Here is a 16,019-nt window from a genome sequence, read left to right on the forward strand (position 1 = left end):
TTTGCGCTTTTCTTGCATTCGACGCAGTCTTCGTGAGCTCAGCAGATTTCTATTTTTAGGCATGGTCCCAGTGGGAACCTCCAAATATTGCAACGCCGGCGATGTTTCACGCCGTCATGCGGGATATTGGGAAAAGTTTTCAATTAGCAATCACCACGCCTCGGTTAAACCTCATTGGCTATGGTAATGCCACTGCGCAAAGCTAACCCAACAAGAACGGCAACCATCGCGTGCTTCTTTAACGTTGTCGATTGCTTGTGGTTACGGCATTTTGGTCCCCACCTCGCCTTTCCCTTGTGCCACTTAAACAGTCTTCATATGCATAGCCGAACTAAGACAAGTGTCCGTTGTCGTCGTGAGAGTAAGGGCCAGTGCCGCAACGAGCGCTTTGTCTCCACCACTGATTCGCCATTTACACCTAGAATGCCCACCGTCTGCGGAAGTGACCAGTTGCGTTGAAAAGAGGCAATGCATAATGTGTCCTGCTTTACACGAAAGGGTTCTTCTCCCTTCGGAAGCGAGCAAACAAGAATTTTTGCGCTTTTCTTGCATTCGACGCAGTCTTCGTGAGCTCAGCAGATTTCTATTTTTAGGCATGGTCCCAGTGGGAACCTCCAAATATTGCAACGCCGGCGATGTTTCACGCCGTCATGCGGGATATTGGGAAAAGTTTTCAATTAGCAATCACCACGCCTCGGTTAAACCTCATTGGCTATGGTAATGCCACTGCGCAAAGCTAACCCAACAAGAACGGCAACCATCGCGTGCTTCTTTAACGTTGTCGATTGCTTGTGGTTACGGCATTTTGGTCCCCACCTCGCCTTTCCCTTGTGCCACTTAAACAGTTTTCATATGCATAGCCGAACTAAGACAAGTGTCCGTTGTCGTCGTGAGAGTAAGGGCCAGTGGCGCAACGAGCGCTTTGTCTCCACCACTGATTCGCCATTTACACCTAGAATGCCCACCGTCTGCGGGAGTGACCAGTTGCGTTGAAAAGAGGCGATGCATAATGTGTCCTGCTTTACACGAAAGGGTTCTTCTCCATTCGGAAGCGAGCAAACAAGAATTTTTGCGCTTTTCTTGCATTCGACGCAGTCTTCGTGAGCTCAGCAGATTTCTATTTTTAGGCATGGTCCCAGTGGGAACCTCCAAATATTGCAACGCCGGCGATGTTTCACGCCGTCATGCGGGATATTGGGAAAAGTTTTCAATTAGCAATCATCACGCCTCGGTTAAACCTCATTGGCTATGGTAATGCCACTGCGCAAAGCTAACCCAACAAGAACGGCAACCATCGCGTGCTTCTTTAACGTTGTCGATTGCTTGTGGTTACGGCATTTTGGTCCCCACCTCGCCTTTCCCTTGTGCCACTTAAACAGTTTTCATATGCATAGCCGAACTAAGACAAGTGTCCGTTGTCGTCGTGAGAGTAAGGGCCAGTGCCGCAACGAGCGCTTTGTCTCCACCACTGATTCGCCATTTACACCTAGAATGCCCACCGTCTGCGGAAGTGACCAGTTGCGTTGAAAAGAGGCGATGCATAATGTGTCCTGCTTTACACGAAAGGGTTCTTCTCCATTCGGAAGCGAGCAAACAAGAATTTTTGCGCTTTTCTTGCATTCGACGCAGTCTTCGTGAGCTCAGCAGATTTCTATTTTTAGGCATGGTCCCAGTGGGAACCTCCAAATATTGCAACGCCGGCGATGTTTCACGCCGTCATGCGGGATATTGGGAAAAGTTTTCAATTAGCAATCACCACGCCTCGGTTAAACCTCATTGGCTATGGTAATGCCACTGCGCAAAGCTAACCCAACAAGAACGGCAACCATCGCGTGCTTCTTTAACGTTGTCGATTGCTTGTGGTTACGGCATTTTGGTCCCCACCTCGCCTTTCCCTTGTGCCACTTAAACAGTTTTCATATGCATAGCCGAACTAAGACAAGTGTCCGTTGTCGTCGTGAGAGTAAGGGCCAGTGCCGCAACGAGCGCTTTGTCTCCACCACTGATTCGCCATTTACACCTAGAATGCCCACCGTCTGCGGAAGTGACCAGTTGCGTTGAAAAGAGGCGATGCATAATGTGTCCTGCTTTACACGAAAGGGTTCTTCTCCATTCGGAAGCGAGCAAACAAGAATTTTTGCGCTTTTCTTGCATTCGACGCAGTCTTCGTGAGCTCAGCAGATTTCTATTTTTAGGCATGGTCCCAGTGGGAACCTCCAAATATTGAAACGCCGGCGATGTTTCACGCCGTCATGCGGGATATTGGGAAAAGTTTTCAATTAGCAATCACCACGCCTCGGTTAAACCTCATTGGCTATGGTAATGCCACTGCGCAAAGCTAACCCAACAAGAACGGCAACCATCGCGTGCTTCTTTAACGTTGTCGATTGCTTGTGGTTACGGCATTTTGGTCCCCACCTCGCCTTTCCCTTGTGCCACTTAAACAGTTTTCATATGCATAGCCGAACTAAGACAAGTGTCCGTTGTCGTCGTGAGAGTAAGGGCCAGTGCCGCAACGAGCGCTTTGTCTCCACCACTGATTCGCCATTTACACCTAGAATGCCCACCGTCTGCGGAAGTGACCAGTTGCGTTGAAAAGAGGCGATGCATAATGTGTCCTGCTTTACACGAAAGAGTTCTTCTCCATTCGGAAGCGAGCAAACAAGAATTTTTGCGCTTTTCTTGCATTCGACGCAGTCTTCGTGAGCTCAGCAGATTTCTATTTTTAGGCATGGTCCCAGTGGGAACCTCCAAATATTGCAACGCCGGCGATGTTTCACGCCGTCATGCGGGATATTGGGAAAAGTTTTCAATTAGCAATCACCACGCCTCGGTTAAACCTCATTGGCTATGGTAATGCCACTGCGCAAAGCTAACCCAACAAGAACGGCAACCATCGCGCGCTTCTTTAACGTTGTCGATTGCTTGTGGTTACGTCATTTTGGTCCCCACCTCGCCTTTCCCTTGTGCCACTTAAACAGTTTTCATATGCATAGCCGAACTAAGACAAGTGTCCGTTGTCGTCGTGAGAGTAAGGGCCAGTGCCGCAACGAGCGCTTTGTCTCCACCACTGATTCGCCATTTACACCTAGAATGCCCACCGTCTGCGGAAGTGACCAGTTGCGTTGAAAAGAGGCGATGCATAATGTGTCCTGCTTTACACGAAAGGGTTCTTCTCCATTCGGAAGCGAGCAAACAAGAATTTTTGCGCTTTTCTTGCATTCGACGCAGTCTTCGTGAGCTCAGCAGATTTCTATTTTTAGGCATGGTCCCAGTGGGAACCTCCAAATATTGCAACGCCGGCGATGTTTCACGCCGTCATGCGGGATATTGGGAAAAGTTTTCAATTAGCAATCACCACGCCTCGGTTAAACCTCATTGGCTATGGTAATGCCACTGCGCAAAGCTAACCCAACAAGAACGGCAACCATCGCGTGCTTCTTTAACGTTGTCGATTGCTTGTGGTTACGGCATTTTGGTCCCCACCTCGCCTTTCCCTTGTGCCACTTAAACAGTTTTCATATGCATAGCCGAACTAAGACAAGTGTCCGTTGTCGTCGTGAGAGTAAGGGCCAGTGCCGCAACGAGCGCTTTGTCTCCACCACTGATTCGCCATTTACACCTAGAATGCCCACCGTCTGCGGAAGTGACCAGTTGCGTTGAAAAGAGGCGATGCATAATGTGTCCTGCTTTACACGAAAGGGTTCTTCTCCATTCGGAAGCGAGCAAACAAGAATTTTTGCGCTTTTCTTGCATTCGACGCAGTCTTCGTGAGCTCAGCAGATTTCTATTTTTAGGCATGGTCCCAGTGGGAACCTCCAAATATTGCAACGCCGGCGATGTTTCACGCCGTCATGCGGGATATTGGGAAAAGTTTTCAATTAGCAATCACCACGCCTCGGTTAAACCTCATTGGCTATGGTAATGCCACTGCGCAAAGCTAACCCAACAAGAACGGCAACCATCGCGTGCTTCTTTAACGTTGTCGATTGCTTGTGGTTACGGCATTTTGGTCCCCACCTCGCCTTTCCCTTGTGCCACTTAAACAGTTTTCATATGCATAGCCGAACTAAGACAAGTGTCCGTTGTCGTCGTGAGAGTAAGGGCCAGTGCCGCAACGAGCGCTTTGTCTCCACCACTGATTCGCCATTTACACCTAGAATGCCCACCGTCTGCGGAAGTGACCAGTTGCGTTGAAAAGAGGCGATGCATAATGTGTCCTGCTTTACACGAAAGGGTTCTTCTCCATTCGGAAGCGAGCAAACAAGAATTTTTGCGCTTTTCTTGCATTCGACGCAGTCTTCGTGAGCTCAGCAGATTTCTATTTTTAGGCATGGTTCCAGTGGAAACCTCCAAATATTGCAACGCCGGCGATGTTTCACGCCGTCATGCGGGACATTGGGAAAAGTTTTCAATTAGCAATCACCACGCCTCGGTTAAACCTCATTGGCTATGGTAATGCCACTGCGCAAAGCTAACCCAACAAGAACGTCAACCATCGCGTGCTTCTTTAACGTTGTCGATTGCTTGTGGTTACGGCATTTTGGTCCCCACCTCGCCTTTCCCTTGTGCCACTTAAACAGTTTTCATATGCATAGCCGAACTAAGACAAGTGTCCGTTGTCGTCGTGAGAGTAAGGGCCAGTGCCGCAACGAGCGCTTTGTCTCCACCACTGATTCGCCATTTACACCTAGAATGCCCACCGTCTGCGGAAGTGACCAGTTGCGTTGAAAAGAGGCGATGCATAATGTGTCCTGCTTTACACGAAAGGGTTCTTCTCCATTCGGAAGCGAGCAAACAAGTATTTTTGCGCTTTTCTTGCATTCGACGCAGTCTTCGTGAGCTCAGCAGATTTCTATTTTTAGGCATGGTCCCAGTGGGAACCTCCAAATATTGCAACGCCGGCGATGTTTCACGCCGTCATGCGGGATATTGGGAAAAGTTTTCAATTAGCAATCACCACGCCTCAGTTAAACCTCATTGGCTATGGTAATGCCACTGCGCAAAGCTAACCCAACAAGAACGGCAACCATCGCGCGCTTCTTTAACGTTGTCGATTGCTTGTGGTTACGGCATTTTGGTCCCCACCTCGCCTTTCCCTTGTGCCACTTAAACAGTTTTCATATGCATAGCCGAACTAAGACAAGTGTCCGTTGTCGTCGTGAGAGTAAGGGCCAGTGCCGCAACGAGCGCTTTGTCTCCACCACTGATTCGCCATTTACACCTAGAATGCCCACCGTCTGCGGAAGTGACCAGTTGCGTTGAAAAGAGGCGATGCATAATGTGTCCTGCTTTACACGAAAGGGTTCTTCTCCATTCGGAAGCGAGCAAACAAGAATTTTTGCGCTTTTCTTGCATTCGACGCAGTCTTCGTGAGCTCAGCAGATTTCTATTTTTAGGCATGGTCCCAGTGGGAACCTCCAAATATTGCAACGCCGGCGATGTTTCACGCCGTCATGCGGGATATTGGGAAAAGTTTTCAATTAGCAATCACCACGCCTCGGTTAAACCTCATTGGCTATGGTAATGCCACTGCGCAAAGCTAACCCAACAAGAACGGCAACCATCGCGTGCTTCTTTAACGTTGTCGATTGCTTGTGGTTACGGCATTTTGGTCCCCACCTCGCCTTTCCCTTGTGCCACTTAAACAGTTTTCATATGCATAGCCGAACTAAGACAAGTGTCCGTTGTCGTCGAGAGAGTAAGGGCCAGTGCCGCAACGAGCGCTTTGTCTCCACCACTGATTCGCCATTTACACCTAGAATGCCCACCGTCTGCGGAAGTGACCAGTTGCGTTGAAAAGAGGCGATGCATAATGTGTCCTGCTTTACACGAAAGGGTTCTTCTCCATTCGGAAGCGAGCAAACAAGAATTTTTGCGCTTTTCTTGCATTCGACGCAGTCTTCGTGAGCTCAGCAGATTTCTATTTTTAGGCATGGTCCCAGTGGGAACCTCCAAATATTGCAACGCCGGCGATGTTTCACGCCGTCATGCGGGATATTGGGAAAAGTTTTCAATTAGCAATCACCACGCTTCGGTTAAACCTCATTGGCTATGGTAATGCCACTGCGCAAAGCTAACCCAACAAGAACGGCAACCATCGCGTGCTTCTTTAACGTTGTCGATTGCTTGTGGTTACGGCATTTTGGTCCCCACCTCGCCTTTCCCTTGTGCCACTTAAACAGTTTTCATATGCATAGCCGAACTAAGACAAGTGTCCGTTGTCGTCGTGAGAGTAAGGGCCAGTGCCGCAACGAGCGCTTTGTCTCCACCACTGATTCGCCATTTACACCTAGAATGCCCACCGTCTGCGGAAGTGACCAGTTGCGTTGAAAAGAGGCGATGCATAATGTGTCCTGCTTTACACGAAAGGGTTCTTCTCCATTCGGAAGCGAGCAAACAAAAATTTTTGCCCTTTTCTTTCATTCGACGCAGTCTTCGTGAGCTCAGCAGATTTCTATTTTTAGGCATGGTCCCAGTGGGAACCTCCAAATATTGCAACGCCGGCGATGTTTCACGCCGTCATGCGGGATATTGGGAAAAGTTTTCAATTAGCAATCACCACGCCTCGGTTAAACCTCATTGGCTATGGTAATGCCACTGCGCAAAGCTAACCCAACAAGAACGGCAACCATCGCGTGCTTCTTTAACGTTGTCGATTGCTTGTGGTTACGGCATTTTGGTCCCCACCTCGCCTTTCCCTTGTGCCACTTAAACAGTTTTCATATGCATAGCCGAACTAAGACAAGTGTCCGTTGTCGTCGTGAGAGTAAGGGCCAGTGCCGCAACGAGCGCTTTGTCTCCACCACTGATTCGCCATTTACACCTAGAATGCCCACCGTCTGCGGAAGTGACCAGTTGCGTTGAAAAGAGGCGATGCATAATGTGTCCTGCTTTACACGAAAGGGTTCTTCTCCATTCGGAAGCGAGCAAACAAGAATTTTTGCGCTTTTCTTGCATTCGACGCGGTCTTCCTGAGCTCAGCAGATTTCTATTTTTAGGCATGGTCCCAGTGGGAACCTCCAAATATTGCAACGCCGGCGATGTTTCACGCCGTCATGCGGGACATTGGGAAAAGTTTTCAATTAGCAATCACCACGCCTCGGTTAAACCTCATTGGCTATGGTAATGCCACTGCGCAAAGCTAACCCAACAAGAACGGCAACCATCGCGTGCTTCTTTAACGTTGTCGATTGCTTGTGGTTACGGCATTTTGGTCCCCACCTCGCCTTTCCCTTGTGCCACTTAAACAGTTTTCATATGCATAGCCGAACTAAGACAAGTGTCCGTTGTCGTCGTGAGAGTAAGGGCCAGTGCCGCAACGAGCGCTTTGTCTCCACCACTGATTCGCCATTTACACCTAGAATGCCCACCGTCTGCGGAAGTGACCAGTTGCGTTGAAAAGAGGCGATGCATAATGTGTCCTGCTTTACACGAAAGGGTTCTTCTCCATTCGGAAGCGAGCAAACAAGAATTTTTGCGCTTTTCTTGCATTCGACGCAGTCTTCGTGAGCTCAGCAGATTTCTATTTTTAGGCATGGTCCCAGTGGGAACCTCCAAATATTGCAACGCCGGCGATGTTTCACGCCGTCATGCGGGATATTGGGAAAAGTTTTCAATTAGCAATCACCACGCCTCGGTTAAACCTCATTGGCTATGGTAATGCCACTGCGCAAAGCTAACCCAACAAGAACGGCAACCATCGCGCGCTTCTTTAACGTTGTCGATTGCTTGTGGTTACGGCATTTTGGTCCCCACCTCGCCTTTCCCTTGTGCCACTTAAACAGTTTTCATATGCATAGCCGAACTAAGACAAGTGTCCGTTGTCGTCGTGGGAGTAAGGGCCAGTGCCGCAACGAGCGCTTTGTCTCCACCACTGATTCGCCATTTACACCTAGAATGCCCACCGTCTGCGGAAGTGACCAGTTGCGTTGAAAAGAGGCGATGCATAATGTGTCCTGCTTTACACGAAAGGGTTCTTCTCCATTCGGAAGCGAGCAAACAAGAATTTTTGCGCTTTTCTTGCATTCGACGCAGTCTTCGTGAGCTCAGCAGATTTCTATTTTTAGGCATGGTCCCAGTGGGAACCTCCAAATATTGCAACGCCGGCGATGTTTCACGCCGTCATGCGGGATATTGGGAAAAGTTTTCAATTAGCAATCACCACGCCTCGGTTAAACCTCATTGGCTATGGTAATGCCACTGCGCAAAGCTAACCCAACAAGAACGGCAACCATCGCGTGCTTCTTTAACGTTGTCGATTGCTTGTGGTTACGGCATTTTGGTCCCCACCTCGCCTTTCCCTTGTGCCACTTAAACAGTTTTCATATGCATAGCCGAACTAAGACAAGTGTCCGTTGTCGTCGTGACAGTAAGGGCCAGTGCCGCAACGAGCGCTTTGTCTCCACCACTGATTCGCCATTTACACCTAGAATGCCCACCGTCTGCGGAAGTGAACAGTTGCGTTGAAAAGAGGCGATGCATAATGTGTCCTGCTTTACACGAAAGGGTTCTTCTCCATTCGGAAACGAGCAAACAAGAATTTTTGCGCTTTTCTTGCATTCGACGCAGTCTTCGTGAGCTCAGCAGATTTCTATTTTTAGGCATGGTCCCAGTGGGAACCTCCAAATATTGCAACGCCGGCGATGTTTCACGCCGTCATGCGGGATATTGGGAAAAGTTTTCAATTAGCAATCACCACGCCTCGGTTAAACCTCATTGGCTATGGTAATGCCACTGCGCAAAGCTAACCCAACAAGAACGGCAACCATCGCGTGCTTCTTTAACGTTGTCGATTGCTTGTGGTTACGGCATTTTGGTCCCCACCTCGCCTTTCCCTTGTGCCACTTAAACAGTTTTCATATGCATAGCCGAACTAAGACAAGTGTCCGTTGTCGTCGTGAGAGTAAGGGCCAGTGCCGCAACGAGCGCTTTGTCTCCACCACTGATTCGCCATTTACACCTAGAATGCCCACCGTCTGCGGAAGTGACCAGTTGCGTTGAAAAGAGGCGATGCATAATGTGTCCTGCTTTACACGAAAGGGTTCTTCTCCATTCGGAAGCGAGCAAACAAGAATTTTTGCGCTTTTCTTGCATTCGACGCAGTCTTCATGAGCTCAGCAGATTTCTATTTTTAGGCATGGTCCCAGTGGGAACCTCCAAATATTGCAACGCCGGCGATGTTTCACGCCGTCATGCGGGATATTGGGAAATGTTTTCAATTAGCAATCACCACGCCTCGGTTAAACCTCATTGGCTATGGTAATGCCACTGCCCAAAGCTAACCCAACAAGAACGGCAACCATCGCGTGCTTCTTTAACGTTGTCGATTGCTTGTGGTTACGGCATTTTGGTCCCCACCTCGCCTTTCCCTTGTGCCACTTAAACAGTTTTCATATGCATAGCCGAACTAAGACAAGTGTCCGTTGTCGTCGTGAGAGTAAGGGCCAGTGCCGCAACGAGCGCTTTGTCTCCACCACTGATTCGCCATTTACACCTAGAATGCCCACCGTCTGCGGAAGTGACCAGTTGCGTTGAAAAGAGGCGATGCATAATGTGTCCTGCTTTACACGAAAGGGTTCTTCTCCATTCGGAAGCGAGCAAACAAGAATTTTTGCGCTTTTCTTGCATTCGACGCAGTCTTCGTGAGCTCAGCAGATTTCTATTTTTAGGCATGGTCCCAGTGGGAACCTCCAAATATTGCAACGCCGGCGATGTTTCACGCCGTCATGCGGGATATTGGGAAAAGTTTTCAATTAGCAATCACCACGCCTCGGTTAAACCTCATTGGCCATGGTAATGCCACTGCGCAAAGCTAACCCAACAAGAACGGCAACCATCGCGTGCTTCTTTAACGTTGTCGATTGCTTGTGGTTACGGCATTTTGGTCCCCACCTCGCCTTTCCCTTGTGCCAATAACAGTTTTCATATGCATAGCCGAACTAAGACAAGTGTCCGTTGTCGTCGTGACAGTAAGGGCCAGTGCCGCAACGAGCGCTTTGTCTCCACCACTGATTCGCCATTTACACCTAGAATGCCCACCGTCTGCGGAAGTGACCAGTTGCGTTGAAAAGAGGCGATGCATAATGTGTCCTGCTTTACACGAAAGGGTTCTTCTCCATTCGGAAGCGAGCAAACAAGAATTTTTGCGCTTTTCTTGCATTCGACGCAGTCTTCGTGAGCTCAGCAGATTTCTATTTTTAGGCATGGCCCCAGTGGGAACCTCCAAATATTGCAACGCCGGCGATGTTTCACGCCGTCATGCGGGATATTGGGAAAAGTTTTCAATTAGCAATCACCACGCCTCGGTTAAACCTCATTGGCTATGGTAATGCCACTGCGCAAAGCTAACCCAACAAGAACGGCAACCATCGCGTGCTTCTTTAACGTTGTCGATTGCTTGTGGTTACGGCATTTTGGTCCCCACCTCGCCTTTCCCTTGTGCCACTTAAACAGTTTTCATATGCATAGCCGAACTAAGACAAGTGTCCGTTGTCGTCGTGAGAGTAAGGGCCAGTGCCGCAACGAGTGCTTTGTCTCCACCACTGATTCGCCATTTACACCTAGAATGCCCACCGTCTGCGGAAGTGACCAGTTGCGTTGAAAAGAGGCGATGCATAATGTGTCCTGCTTTACACGAAAGGGTTCTTCTCCATTCGGAAGCGAGCAAACAAGAATTTTTGCGCTTTTCTTGCATTCGACGCAGTCTTCGTGAGCTCAGCAGATTTCTATTTTTAGGCATGGTCCCAGTGGGAACCTCCAAATATTGCAACGCCGGCGATGTTTCACGCCGTCATGCGGGATATTGGAAAAAGTTTTCAATTAGCAATCACCACGCCTCGGGTAAACCTCATTGGCTATGGTAATGCCACTGCGCAAAGCTAACCCAACAAGAACGGCAACCATCGCGTGCTTCTTTAACGTTGTCGATTGCTTGTGGTTACGGCATTTTGGTCCCCACCTCGCCTTTCCCTTGTGCCACTTAAACAGTTTTCATATGCATAGCCGAACTAAGACAAGTGTCCGTTGTCGTCGTGAGAGTAAGGGCCAGTGCCGCAACGAGCGCTTTGTCTCCACCACTGATTCGCCATTTACACCTAGAATGCCCACCGTCTGCGGAAGTGACCAGTTGCGTTGAAAAGAGGCGATGCATAATGTGTCCTGCTTTACACGAAAGGGTTCTTCTCCATTCGGAAGCGAGCAAACAAGAATTTTTGCGCTTTTCTTGCATTCGACGCAGTCTTCGTGAGCTCAGCAGATTTCTATTTTTAGGCATGGTCCCAGTGGGAACCTCCAAATATTGCAACACCGGCGATGTTTCACGCCGTCATGCGGGATATTGGGAAAAGTTTTCAATTAGCAATCACCACGCCTCGGTTAAACTTCATTGGCTATGGTAATGCCACTGCGCAAAGCTAACCCAACAAGAACGGCAACCATCGCGTGCTTCTTTAACGTTGTCGATTGCTTGTGGTTACGGCATTTTGGTCCCCACCTCGCCTTTCCCTTGTGCCACTTAAACAGTTTTCATATGCATAGCCGAACTAAGACAAGTGTCCGTTGTCGTCGTGAGAGTAAGGGCCAGTGCCGCAACGAGCGCTTTGTCTCCACCACTGATTCGCCATTTACACCTAGAATGCCCACCGTCTGCGGAAGTGACCAGTTGCGTTGAAAAGAGGCGATGCATAATGTGTCCTGCTTTACACGAAAGGGTTCTTCTCCATTCGGAAGCGAGCAAACAAGAATTTTTGCGCTTTTCTTGCATTCGACGCAGTCTTCGTGAGCTCAGCAGATTTCTATTTTTAGGCATGGTCCCAGTGGGAACCTCCAAATATTGCAACGCCGGCGATGTTTCACGCCGTCATGCGGGATATTGGGAAAAGTTTTCAATTAGCAATCACCACGCCTCGGTTAAACCTCATTGGCTATGGTAATGCCACTGCGCAAAGCTAACCCAACAAGAACGGCAACCATCGCGTGCTTCTTTAACGTTGTCGATTGCTTGTGGTTACGGCATTTTGGTCCCCACCTCGCCTTTCCCTTGTGCCACTTAAACAGTTTTCATATGCATAGCCGAACTAAGACAAGTGTCCGTTGTCGTCGTGAGAGTAAGGGCCAGTGCCGCAACGAGCGCTTTGTCTCCACCACTGATTCGCCATTTACACCTAGAATGCCCACCGTCTGCGGAAGTGACCAGTTGCGTTGAAAAGAGGCGATGCATAATGTGTCCTGCTTTACACGAAAGGCTTCTTCTCCATTCGGAAGCGAGCAAACAAGAATTTTTGCGCTTTTCTTGCATTCGACGCAGTCTTCGTGAGCTCAGCAGATTTCTATTTTTAGGCATGGTCCCAGTGGGAACCTCCAAATATTGCAACACCGGCGATGTTTCACGCCGTCATGCGGGATATTGGGAAAAGTTTTCAATTAGCAATCACCACGCCTCGGTTAAACCTCATTGGCTATGGTAATGCCACTGCGCAAAGCTAACCCAACAAGAACGGCAACCATCGCGTGCTTCTTTAACGTTGTCGATTGCTTGTGGTTACGGCATTTTGGTCCCCACCTCGCCTTTCCCTTGTGCCACTTAAACAGTTTTCATATGCATAGCCGAACTAAGACAAGTGTCCGTTGTCGTCGTGAGAGTAAGGGCCAGTGCCGCAACGAGCGCTTTGTCTCCACCACTGATTCGCCATTTACACCTAGAATGCCCACCGTCTGCGGAAGTGACCAGTTGCGTTGAAAAGAGGCGATGCATAATGTGTCCTGCTTTACACGAAAGGGTTCTTCTCCATTCGGAAGCGAGCAAACAAGAATTTTTGCGCTTTTCTTGCATTCGACGCAGTCTTCGTGAGCTCAGCAGATTTCTATTTTTAGGCATGGTCCCAGTGGGAACCTCCAAATATTGCAACGCCGGCGATGTTTCACGCCGTCATGCGGGATATTGGGAAAAGTTTCCAATTAGCAATCACCACGCCTCGGTTTAACCTCATTGGCTATGGTAATGCCACTGCGCAAAGCTAACCCAACAAGAACGGCAACCATCGCGTGCTTCTTTAACGTTGTCGATTGCTTGTGGTTACGGCATTGTGGTCCCCACCTCGCCTTTCCCTTGTGCCACTTAAACAGTTTTCATATGCATAGCCGAACTAAGACAAGTGTCCGTTGTCGTCGTGAGAGTAAGGGCCAGTGCCGCAACGAGCGCTTTGTCTCCACCACTGATTCGCCATTTACACCTAGAATGCCCACCGTCTGCGGAAGTGACCAGTTGCGTTGAAAAGAGGCGATGCATAATGTGTCCTGCTTTACACGAAAGGGTTCTTCTCCATTCGGAAGCGAGCAAACAAGAATTTTTGCGCTTTTCTTGCATTCGACGCAGTCTTCGTGAGCTCAGCAGATTTCTATTTTTAGGCATGGTCCCAGTGGGAACCTCCAAATATTGCAACGCCGGCGATGTTTCACGCCGTCATGCGGGATATTGGGAAAAGTTTTCAATTAGCAATCACCACGCCTCGGTTAAACCTCATTGGCTATGGTAATGCCACTGCCCAAAGCTAACCCAACAAGAACGGCAACCATCGCGTGCTTCTTTAACGTTGTCGATTGCTTGTGGTTACGGCATTTTGGTCCCCACCTCGCCTTTCCCTTGTGCCACTTAAACAGTTTTCATATGCATAGCCGAACTAAGACAAGTGTCCGTTGTCGTCGTGAGAGTAAGGGCCAGTGCCGCAACGAGCGCTTTGTCTCCACCACTGATTCGCCATTTACACCTAGAATGCCCACCGTCTGCGGAAGTGACCAGTTGCGTTGAAAAGAGGCGATGCATAATGTGTCCTGCTTTACACGAAAGGGTTCTTCTCCATTCGGAAGCAAGCAAACAAGAATTTTTGCGCTTTTCTTGCATTCGACGCAGTCTTCGTGAGCTCAGCAGATTTCTATTTTTAGGCATGGTCCCAGTGGGAACCTCCAAATATTGCAACGCCGGCGATGTTTCACGCCGTCATGCGGGATATTGGGAAAAGTTTTCAATTAGCAATCACCACGCCTCGGTTAAACCTCATTGGCCATGGTAATGCCACTGCGCAAAGCTAACCCAACAAGAACGGCAACCATCGCGTGCTTCTTTAACGTTGTCGATTGCTTGTGGTTACGGCATTTTGGTCCCCACCTCGCCTTTCCCTTGTGCCACTTAAACAGTTTTCATATGCATAGCCGAACTAAGACAAGTGTCCGTTGTCGTCGTGAGAGTAAGGGCCAGTGCCGCAACGAGCGCTTTGTCTCCACCACTGATTCGCCATTTACACCTAGAATGCCCACCGTCTGCGGAAGTGACCAGTTGCGTTGAAAAGAGGCGATGCATAATGTGTCCTGCTTTACACGAAAGGGTTCTTCTCCATTCGGAAGCGAGCAAACAAGAATTTTTGCGCTTTTCTTGCATTCGACGCAGTCTTCGTGAGCTCAGCAGATTTCTATTTTTAGGCATGGTCCCAGTGGGAACCTCCAAATATTGCAACGCCGGCGATGTTTCACGCCGTCATGCGGGATATTGGGAAAAGTTTTCAATTAGCAATCACCACGCCTCGGTTAAACCTCATTGGCTATGGTAATGCCACTGCGCAAAGCTAACCCAACAAGAACGGCAACCATCGCGTGCTTCTTTAACGTTGTCGATTGCTTGTGGTTACGGCATTTTGGTCCCCACCTCGCCTTTCCCTTGTGCCACTTAAACAGTTTTCATATGCATAGCCGAACTAAGACAAGTGTCCGTTGTCGTCGTGAGAGTAAGGGCCAGTGCCGCAACGAGCGCTTTGTCTCCACCACTGATTCGCCATTTACACCTAGAATGCCCACCGTCTGCGGAAGTGACCAGTTGCGTTGAAAAGAGGCGATGCATAATGTGTCCTGCTTTACACGAAAGGGTTCTTCTCCATTCGGAAGCGAGCAAACAAGAATTTTTGCGCTTTTCTTGCATTCGACGCAGTCTTCGTGAGCTCAGCAGATTTCTATTTTTAGGCATGGTCCCAGTGGGAACCTCCAAATATTGCAACGCCGGCGATGTTTCACGCCGTCATGCGGGATATTGGGAAAAGTTTTCAATTAGCAATCACCACGCCTCGGTTAAACCTCATTGGCCATGGTAATGCCACTGCGCAAAGCTAACCCAACAAGAACGGCAACCATCGCGTGCTTCTTTAACGTTGTCGATTGCTTGTGGTTACGGCATTTTGGTCCCCACCTCGCCTTTCCCTTGTGCCACTTAAACAGTTTTCATATGCATAGCCGAACTAAGACAAGTGTCCGTTGTCGTCGTGAGAGTAAGGGCCAGTGCCGCAACGAGCGCTTTGTCTCCACCACTGATTCGCCATTTACACCTAGAATGCCCACCGTCTGCGGAAGTGACCAGTTGCGTTGAAAAGAGGCGATGCATAATGTGTCCTGCTTTACACGAAAGGGTTCTTCTCCATTCGGAAGCGAGCAAACAAGAATTTTTGCGCTTTTCTTGCATTCGACGCAGTCTTCGTGAGCTCAGCAGATTTCTATTTTTAGGCATGGTCCCAGTGGGAACCTCCAAATATTGCAACGCCGGCGATGTTTCACGCCGTCATGCGGGATATTGGGAAAAGTTTTCAATTAGCAATCACCACGCCTCGGTTAAACCTCATTGGCTATGGTAATGCCACTGCGCAAAGCTAACCCAACAAGAACGGCAACCATCGCGTGCTTCTTTAACGTTGTCGATTGCTTGTGGTTACGGCATTTTGGTCCCCACCTCGCCTTTCCCTTGTGCCACTTAAACAGTTTTCATATGCATAGCCGAACTAAGACAAGTGTCCGTTGTCGTCGTGAGAGTAAGGGCCAGTGCCGCAACGAGCGCTTTGTCTCCACCACTGATTCGCCATTTACACCTAGAATGCCCACCGTCTGCGGAAGTGACCAGTTGCGTTGAAAAGAGGCGATGCATAATGTGTCCTGCTTTACACGAAAGGGTTCTTCTCCATTCGGAAGCGAGCAAACAAGAATTT

At 49.0% G+C, this 16,019-nt stretch overlaps 30 non-coding genes across 30 annotated transcripts; all 30 read right to left on the bottom strand.

Annotated features, from left to right (window-relative positions):
• Window positions 1–65: 65 nt before the first annotated feature.
• On the bottom strand, window positions 66–204 carry LOC130650460 (U4 spliceosomal RNA). The gene has a single exon (XR_008983847.1). It is a non-coding gene; the product is annotated as a U4 spliceosomal RNA (small nuclear RNA).
• A 395-nt stretch (window positions 205–599) lies between these two features.
• LOC130650461 (U4 spliceosomal RNA) lies at window positions 600–738 on the bottom strand. The gene has a single exon (XR_008983848.1). It is a non-coding gene; the product is annotated as a U4 spliceosomal RNA (small nuclear RNA).
• A 395-nt stretch (window positions 739–1,133) lies between these two features.
• On the bottom strand, window positions 1,134–1,272 carry LOC130649978 (U4 spliceosomal RNA). The gene has a single exon (XR_008983387.1). It is a non-coding gene; the product is annotated as a U4 spliceosomal RNA (small nuclear RNA).
• Window positions 1,273–1,667: 395 nt separating this feature from the next.
• Window positions 1,668–1,806, bottom strand: LOC130650463 (U4 spliceosomal RNA). Its single transcript, XR_008983849.1, has one exon. It is a non-coding gene; the product is annotated as a U4 spliceosomal RNA (small nuclear RNA).
• Window positions 1,807–2,201: 395 nt separating this feature from the next.
• LOC130650022 (U4 spliceosomal RNA) lies at window positions 2,202–2,340 on the bottom strand. Its single transcript, XR_008983429.1, has one exon. It is a non-coding gene; the product is annotated as a U4 spliceosomal RNA (small nuclear RNA).
• A 395-nt stretch (window positions 2,341–2,735) lies between these two features.
• LOC130650464 (U4 spliceosomal RNA) lies at window positions 2,736–2,874 on the bottom strand. Its single transcript, XR_008983850.1, has one exon. It is a non-coding gene; the product is annotated as a U4 spliceosomal RNA (small nuclear RNA).
• Window positions 2,875–3,269: 395 nt separating this feature from the next.
• LOC130650465 (U4 spliceosomal RNA) lies at window positions 3,270–3,408 on the bottom strand. The gene has a single exon (XR_008983851.1). It is a non-coding gene; the product is annotated as a U4 spliceosomal RNA (small nuclear RNA).
• A 395-nt stretch (window positions 3,409–3,803) lies between these two features.
• LOC130650466 (U4 spliceosomal RNA) lies at window positions 3,804–3,942 on the bottom strand. Its single transcript, XR_008983852.1, has one exon. It is a non-coding gene; the product is annotated as a U4 spliceosomal RNA (small nuclear RNA).
• A 395-nt stretch (window positions 3,943–4,337) lies between these two features.
• LOC130649878 (U4 spliceosomal RNA) lies at window positions 4,338–4,476 on the bottom strand. The gene has a single exon (XR_008983293.1). It is a non-coding gene; the product is annotated as a U4 spliceosomal RNA (small nuclear RNA).
• Window positions 4,477–4,871: 395 nt separating this feature from the next.
• On the bottom strand, window positions 4,872–5,010 carry LOC130649913 (U4 spliceosomal RNA). Its single transcript, XR_008983326.1, has one exon. It is a non-coding gene; the product is annotated as a U4 spliceosomal RNA (small nuclear RNA).
• Window positions 5,011–5,405: 395 nt separating this feature from the next.
• Window positions 5,406–5,544, bottom strand: LOC130650467 (U4 spliceosomal RNA). The gene has a single exon (XR_008983854.1). It is a non-coding gene; the product is annotated as a U4 spliceosomal RNA (small nuclear RNA).
• Window positions 5,545–5,939: 395 nt separating this feature from the next.
• Window positions 5,940–6,078, bottom strand: LOC130650020 (U4 spliceosomal RNA). The gene has a single exon (XR_008983427.1). It is a non-coding gene; the product is annotated as a U4 spliceosomal RNA (small nuclear RNA).
• A 395-nt stretch (window positions 6,079–6,473) lies between these two features.
• LOC130650469 (U4 spliceosomal RNA) lies at window positions 6,474–6,612 on the bottom strand. Its single transcript, XR_008983856.1, has one exon. It is a non-coding gene; the product is annotated as a U4 spliceosomal RNA (small nuclear RNA).
• Window positions 6,613–7,007: 395 nt separating this feature from the next.
• Window positions 7,008–7,146, bottom strand: LOC130649851 (U4 spliceosomal RNA). Its single transcript, XR_008983267.1, has one exon. It is a non-coding gene; the product is annotated as a U4 spliceosomal RNA (small nuclear RNA).
• A 395-nt stretch (window positions 7,147–7,541) lies between these two features.
• On the bottom strand, window positions 7,542–7,680 carry LOC130650470 (U4 spliceosomal RNA). Its single transcript, XR_008983857.1, has one exon. It is a non-coding gene; the product is annotated as a U4 spliceosomal RNA (small nuclear RNA).
• Window positions 7,681–8,075: 395 nt separating this feature from the next.
• Window positions 8,076–8,214, bottom strand: LOC130650471 (U4 spliceosomal RNA). The gene has a single exon (XR_008983858.1). It is a non-coding gene; the product is annotated as a U4 spliceosomal RNA (small nuclear RNA).
• Window positions 8,215–8,609: 395 nt separating this feature from the next.
• LOC130650472 (U4 spliceosomal RNA) lies at window positions 8,610–8,748 on the bottom strand. Its single transcript, XR_008983859.1, has one exon. It is a non-coding gene; the product is annotated as a U4 spliceosomal RNA (small nuclear RNA).
• Window positions 8,749–9,143: 395 nt separating this feature from the next.
• LOC130650000 (U4 spliceosomal RNA) lies at window positions 9,144–9,282 on the bottom strand. The gene has a single exon (XR_008983408.1). It is a non-coding gene; the product is annotated as a U4 spliceosomal RNA (small nuclear RNA).
• A 395-nt stretch (window positions 9,283–9,677) lies between these two features.
• LOC130649866 (U4 spliceosomal RNA) lies at window positions 9,678–9,816 on the bottom strand. Its single transcript, XR_008983282.1, has one exon. It is a non-coding gene; the product is annotated as a U4 spliceosomal RNA (small nuclear RNA).
• A 393-nt stretch (window positions 9,817–10,209) lies between these two features.
• On the bottom strand, window positions 10,210–10,348 carry LOC130649871 (U4 spliceosomal RNA). Its single transcript, XR_008983287.1, has one exon. It is a non-coding gene; the product is annotated as a U4 spliceosomal RNA (small nuclear RNA).
• Window positions 10,349–10,743: 395 nt separating this feature from the next.
• On the bottom strand, window positions 10,744–10,882 carry LOC130649937 (U4 spliceosomal RNA). Its single transcript, XR_008983349.1, has one exon. It is a non-coding gene; the product is annotated as a U4 spliceosomal RNA (small nuclear RNA).
• A 395-nt stretch (window positions 10,883–11,277) lies between these two features.
• On the bottom strand, window positions 11,278–11,416 carry LOC130650031 (U4 spliceosomal RNA). Its single transcript, XR_008983437.1, has one exon. It is a non-coding gene; the product is annotated as a U4 spliceosomal RNA (small nuclear RNA).
• Window positions 11,417–11,811: 395 nt separating this feature from the next.
• Window positions 11,812–11,950, bottom strand: LOC130650474 (U4 spliceosomal RNA). The gene has a single exon (XR_008983860.1). It is a non-coding gene; the product is annotated as a U4 spliceosomal RNA (small nuclear RNA).
• A 395-nt stretch (window positions 11,951–12,345) lies between these two features.
• Window positions 12,346–12,484, bottom strand: LOC130649881 (U4 spliceosomal RNA). Its single transcript, XR_008983296.1, has one exon. It is a non-coding gene; the product is annotated as a U4 spliceosomal RNA (small nuclear RNA).
• A 395-nt stretch (window positions 12,485–12,879) lies between these two features.
• LOC130649957 (U4 spliceosomal RNA) lies at window positions 12,880–13,018 on the bottom strand. The gene has a single exon (XR_008983368.1). It is a non-coding gene; the product is annotated as a U4 spliceosomal RNA (small nuclear RNA).
• A 395-nt stretch (window positions 13,019–13,413) lies between these two features.
• Window positions 13,414–13,552, bottom strand: LOC130649894 (U4 spliceosomal RNA). The gene has a single exon (XR_008983307.1). It is a non-coding gene; the product is annotated as a U4 spliceosomal RNA (small nuclear RNA).
• A 395-nt stretch (window positions 13,553–13,947) lies between these two features.
• LOC130649867 (U4 spliceosomal RNA) lies at window positions 13,948–14,086 on the bottom strand. Its single transcript, XR_008983283.1, has one exon. It is a non-coding gene; the product is annotated as a U4 spliceosomal RNA (small nuclear RNA).
• Window positions 14,087–14,481: 395 nt separating this feature from the next.
• LOC130650475 (U4 spliceosomal RNA) lies at window positions 14,482–14,620 on the bottom strand. Its single transcript, XR_008983861.1, has one exon. It is a non-coding gene; the product is annotated as a U4 spliceosomal RNA (small nuclear RNA).
• Window positions 14,621–15,015: 395 nt separating this feature from the next.
• LOC130649868 (U4 spliceosomal RNA) lies at window positions 15,016–15,154 on the bottom strand. The gene has a single exon (XR_008983284.1). It is a non-coding gene; the product is annotated as a U4 spliceosomal RNA (small nuclear RNA).
• Window positions 15,155–15,549: 395 nt separating this feature from the next.
• Window positions 15,550–15,688, bottom strand: LOC130650476 (U4 spliceosomal RNA). Its single transcript, XR_008983862.1, has one exon. It is a non-coding gene; the product is annotated as a U4 spliceosomal RNA (small nuclear RNA).
• Window positions 15,689–16,019: the final 331 nt, after the last annotated feature.

This window comes from Hydractinia symbiolongicarpus, chromosome 7 (genome assembly GCF_029227915.1).
Source record: "Hydractinia symbiolongicarpus strain clone_291-10 chromosome 7, HSymV2.1, whole genome shotgun sequence".
Taxonomy (NCBI): Eukaryota; Metazoa; Cnidaria; class Hydrozoa; order Anthoathecata; family Hydractiniidae; genus Hydractinia; species Hydractinia symbiolongicarpus.